Genomic DNA, 5,768 nt, shown 5'->3' with positions numbered 1-5,768 from the left:
ACGAGCTCGACCAGCAGATCTAGAGGGCCAAACAACGAAAGGCAGAACGTGGCCACATCGGAGAAACAACTGGAGTCGATGGGGAATCGGTTGGCGCAAGAGGGAGGCAGATGGCCCTTCTTAAGCCCAAGGTTGGAAAATGCCACGAGGAAAACAAGAGAGGATGCGCCGCCTCTGGTGAAGCAGATCTGGGAGTTTCTCGAGGAGCAACTGGGAAAAGCTGAGGAAAAGGGGATGACGGTTGGCAGGTTCGTCACGGCAGCCAATGAGGTCACGATTGGAGGATTTTGGAGAGAGCACGCGTGGGGTGAGCTGAAGACGAGGAGGGATCATGAGATTCTCGAGTTCTTGAGTCCTTGTTGGGGAAGAGAGTTCCTGACTGAGGTGTACAGTGCGAAGGAGACGATCTTTGATGCGTTTATACAGGAGATGTTGAATATGCCGATCAGCCTGTTGCTGGCGCTGTACCTGGTCTACCCAAGATACTTGTTTAATATGGGCCCCGCATACATGTTCAGTCGTGGTGTGGACACCCTCAGAATAGATGGATACTTGACGTTAGTACTCCTGACCCACGGTGAACTGGCGTCATTTCACCGATTGATGAGGTATGGGGAGCCCCTGGCGATGGGAAGAACACACTCGAGTATTGAGACCTACTCGTACAAGTGTGCAGCCGGGCTAAGGACGCTGCTCGTGCAGTATCTACTGATGCAGAACAGGCACCTGACTGGCGAAGAAAAGAGCCCGAAGACCAGAGAAGAGTGGAGAAAAGTGAATGGAGGCATGCCCCTATTAACGGATCTATGCCTGGCCATGAGATCGGATCCCATGGGGATTATCCGGGGGCTGGGGGAGGTCGTGACTTGTATATATGGACCGGCTGTCACGTTCGCATTTCCAGATCCCTTGGTGACAGCTTATCGATACTCCGTGACCCACGTGAGCCTCATAAGCGTACTGGATGGAACGACACTGAACTGGTGCCAGCAAGAGGTGCTAAGGGCACAAATGAGCAACACGGTGCTCTTCGGAAAGGTGAAGGATCCAGAGTTGATCGTGTACAGTTTCCGAGGACAAATGCAATGCCGGATGGGAGGCAAGCGCGAGGGCCCCATCGAAACTTACCCCAAGTTTTGGAACTTGAATCCCTTGGCAGCCAATGGACAAGAAATCTTGAGAATCCCTGCATGGACAAAAAGTTTCGAGTTGGTGAAAAAGGAGCTGGAAGCGATATTGGAGAGAGAAGCCCTACCGACGAGCATTCCCGAGTTCCCCATAGTGAGGAGAATGACCCTAGGGATGAACAGTTCCCTGGTTGTCCCATCCTCCTACGCGAGAACCACGACTGAAGAACGGCAGAAGGAGTTTACTGACGGCTGGGATCCGCTCTTCATCGGCTATACTGCAGCAATTTATTTCCATACTAGCGATGTGAAGATAAACTCATGGACGACTCAAGCCAAGAAGATCAGAGGGTCGATGCCCCCTAAATTCGACGTGCAAGATACCTTGAGAGTACTTAAGCGGGCAGGCCTAGAGAACCAGCTGCCGGTATGGGACGACGGCAGGATGATAGTGGAAGAAGGGCATGTAGCACTGAAAGCAGACGCGATGCTATTTGCCACAAGGAAGTACCGGGCACCTTACGGACTTGAGCTGATGGAGCGTAATAGAGAAGGAAAGAAGTTAGATGCAGCAGGTCCATTGTACGTGGCACTGACAAAAGGTGAGGCGACGAGTTCAGCGACACCATCACCCCTTCCAGTAGACATCCCTGGGGATAAAAAGAGTGGCACCGTGGCAGATCGATTCAAGAGGATCTTTGAGAGAAGGGAAGCAGAGTCAGGAGACGAAAGCATGGATGAAACCCTCAGTGAGGCAGGAGAGGATATGGAAGTGGGAAACACACCGGAGCAAAAGCCAACGGAAGTGGAATTCACAGCGCAGGAATTGTTGAAAGACCTGAGTGAAGAAAACTGGGCAGATACTCCCACGCCACCTTTGACCTCGTCCCCTCGCAAGTACCCGGAAATGTCGTTGACAAGCGAGAATCCCAACATGGGAATGATCTTCTTGAGTACGGAGAGGAGGGAGAAGAATACCTTCGAGGGAAACAGAGACGCCTTCCTGGGCACTCTGGATGGAGATGCTTGGCAAAAGTTCTTGAGCGAATTCAATCGAGAAGTGGATGAAGACACCACGTTGGATAATTTCAAAGAAGAACTGTGGGACACGGTGGTGAAGTTTGGTGAGCCTGTCCTGGTGGGGACGGGTTTAGAAGAGAAAGCTAGAGTGGAACTACTGAACAAAATGGTCGAGTTGAGAAAGTCAAGAAAGACCAGAGAAGACAAATGTAAAGACAGCTCTACTCCGAAACAGAAAACTGACAATAAAATAATTAAGTGTACAAGGGGGGATAAGGTAGGAACTAGTAATATGATTAAAAGTACTAATATCCTTAAGGCTCGAGCAGGGGGGAGGCAAGAGTTGGCTGGAGAAAAGGAAGTTGAATCAGTGATGATACCAATGACGCCCCCAAGCAAAGACGTGAGGTCTCGCAAGAGGAAGAGAGACGTGGAGGGAATGGGCAGTCCTTCAGCTGACGCGGTCTCGGAAAAAGACTTGAGAGAGACGGCTCCCATGGTTCTGGCGCGATGGAAAACGGCAGCCTACAAGAGTAGCTACGAACCGAGGAAACTGCTCGACATAGAAAAAGAAATGGAGAATCCCACTAGTTCCGTGACGGAGGAGGATTTCAAACCTCAAAGAATAAAAATGAAGCGAGGTTCGACGAGCGGGCAGACCTGGGAAGTAGATGTTGGCAAAGAGTGGGTCTCAAGTGAACATCAAGCTGTCGGGAAGCAAGTGACCAGTGATCCACTTGAGAAAAGTAAAACCAGAAACACCTCCCGACCATGGTGGATAGCTCTCGAGACATTGAAGGAGATGGAAGGCTGTTTGAAGAAGTTGAACAGTGGAGTGGCTCGCAAACGATACAGCTGGGCCACCCAGCAGAAGGCTGAGGTCAACAAGATAGAGTTGGCAAACCAGCTGAAGAGATCCTGGCAGAACTTATTGAAGGATCATTTTGAAGAGGCGATGAGGACATCCTCATCGGCACCACCACTGATGGCGAATCCCTTTATCAGGACTGCAGGACAACTGATGTTCGCGTGGAGCCTGTTGGGGATAGAGCTGGAAACGCTGACTTCATACGACAAGTTGAAGCTGGGAGGAAAAAATCTAGAGATATACCGAATGTTGATGCAGCACGTTGCCAAGGACAACTCAGGCTTGAGTCTGGCAAGGAGGAAGGATGCAACCTGTTTCTTGAGGTGGACGATGTCGATGATGACTGACAGTACCATCCTAGCATGTCATCAGAAAGCAGTCGCAAGCAAGACGTTGGAAAGGAGAGTCTCCACAGTCATCTTGAATGTGTATCAGAGCACTGGGATAGAGAGGGAGGATGGTTCTAGGCAATCTCTGGAGAACCATAGGAAGTTGGATGAGATACGGAGGTTCTACAACAAGAAGTTCGAAGAGGAGCACGACGTTCACCGCAACCTGGCTTCGTCAGGGGAGTACTTGAAACTCAACAGAAAGGGAGAGTACCAATATGTTTCTGGAGTAATGGGAATGGCGTACAACCCCTTCTTGGACCTGGAAGCTGGAGGAGCCAACAGAAATTATGAAGTGGCGGAGCTGTTGAAGTTCTGGACAGAGAAGATAGTGGAGATAGACGTTGTGGAGAGAGAGAGACCTAGCCTGGGTCTGGTTCTTGAGGGGATGCCGGGAGTGATAAGTGTGCCACGCTCAAGTAAAAGAGTGGAGCTAAAAATGGGTGATGGGAGTGGCGTGTTGATCACGAACCTGGGAGTGGTATGGAAATTACTCAGACCTTCCTGGTGTCCACATCCCCATGCAAGTATGATTGAGGAGGTCACTGAGCGAGTGAGATTGGCACCGACAGAGGATGAGGACTTGGCGATCTTGAGCATAGTACACAAACTGATCTTGCCTCAGGTGAAAGAATCAAGTGAGGTGACAAGTGGAACAGAGCCGGTGAGGAGGATGGAGCCGGGCAGTTGTCTTGATTCGACATGCAGTAACGGCGAACATATTTGTGATGGACGATTATGCGTCAGGATACAATCTTTCCAGAAAGAGGACCTCACTACCTGGTTTGAAGATATCACTGAAAGGGAGAAGAGTGAGGTACAGATAGTGGCTGAATGTTACGCGAGGACCACCGTGAACCTAGCGACAGCCTTGGGATTCTTCTCAAGAATGTGCAGTCTCCAGTCACTGGAGAGGCTAGAGTCAGAACATCACCTGGTGACCGCGTTAAGCGTGGAATCATGGCCCGGAGTGCTACAAGTGAACCAGAAGCACATCAAGAGTTGGAAGATCGGACTCGAGGCAGAGATGGGATTTCCCATGAGCGAAGCCTATGGATTGCCTCTAAATGCAAAATCCTTAGTGGGATCAGTGTTGGCTAACCTATGTGGGAGCCACTATCCACTACACATGGCGATGGTGGAGGTGTCCAGCCAGAGGGTGATGATAGACAAAGCCTTCTCAGTGCCCAAGTGCGTGAGACTAGCTCGGATGTCACACCACTCACACAAGCTATTGAGGAAGATCCGAGGAGCAGTACCAAAGGAGCAAAGAGATGACTTGAGTGAAATCTGGGGTGAAGAACTTCTAGGCTTGGAGAGCAAAAATGCAAGTGATCATGGGAAGCAGAACGTGGTGGGGAAACCCGCAGTAGGTGCTTCAAGCTCGGAAGAAGTCGACGTGGTGCGTGAGAAAATGATGGAACTTGAGCCTCTCCTAGAAGCTTCGGGAGAACGCAACCTTAGAAGCATCGACCTCACGCATGGGGATTGTCCATGCCACTGTCTGGCGCAGACAGTGTGGTACCCGGACCGCGCCAATCTCTGTCTGATCTGGGACGTAGAAGAAATTAAGTCGCTAGGACTACCGGAGTATCGACAAAAGGTGACCATCTTAGTGGTAAGCACGATGCTGGCTCTGAGATGGATTGAGGAGAATATAGCGAAGTACAGAGAATCGAGAGCGCCAACAGCTGAATCGATTTATGCGATAGATTACAGCAGGAGACTGGAGTTGTTCGAGACTGCATGCAAGGTATTCGCCATACCAGTGCAAGTCAGACACATATGGAGCCGCCTGAGATTCTTTCCTTGGTTTCGTGCGACGTTAACATCCTGGTTGTATGCAGTGACAAAGGACCACATGAGGAAACATCAGAAGGAATATCGACAATTCCAAGCTGAAATAGGGCCAGATGCCTTTAAGAGACCTCTGCTAACCCATCGAAACGCAATCACGGCGGGGTGGAAAAGAGTAGGCAGAATATCCAGAGACAATTCTAGAGCGAGGGAAACGATACTGGAGGAGGACCTGGCGAGGAATGTGAGCTTGAGTCTTCATAACTCCTTCTGCTTGAACCGGGAGTCGAAGGTGAAAGGCCTACCAAGTCAATTGAAAAGGTTGCAAGAGCAGAGAGAGTGGATGCGAGCCTATGAACAGCTGAAGGCCTGGGAGGAAATTGTGATTAGCTCCGATGACGAGGAGGCACTATTGGAACAAATTACAGTGCCAAGAACACCGGTATCAGGTACCTCGAAGGCGAAGAACATGAGGTGAGCCAGTGGCTCGAAAGGAAATTCTAGAGTCTTGAGTCTTGAGAGGGAGGGGGCTTGAGCGTGAACTTGGATAAAATCTGGGTTCACGGA

This window comes from Symsagittifera roscoffensis, chromosome 2 (assembly GCF_963678635.1).
Source record: "Symsagittifera roscoffensis chromosome 2, txSymRosc1.1, whole genome shotgun sequence".
In the NCBI taxonomy this organism is placed as follows: Eukaryota; Metazoa; Xenacoelomorpha; order Acoela; family Convolutidae; genus Symsagittifera; species Symsagittifera roscoffensis.
This window is presented reverse-complemented; position numbering follows the sequence as displayed.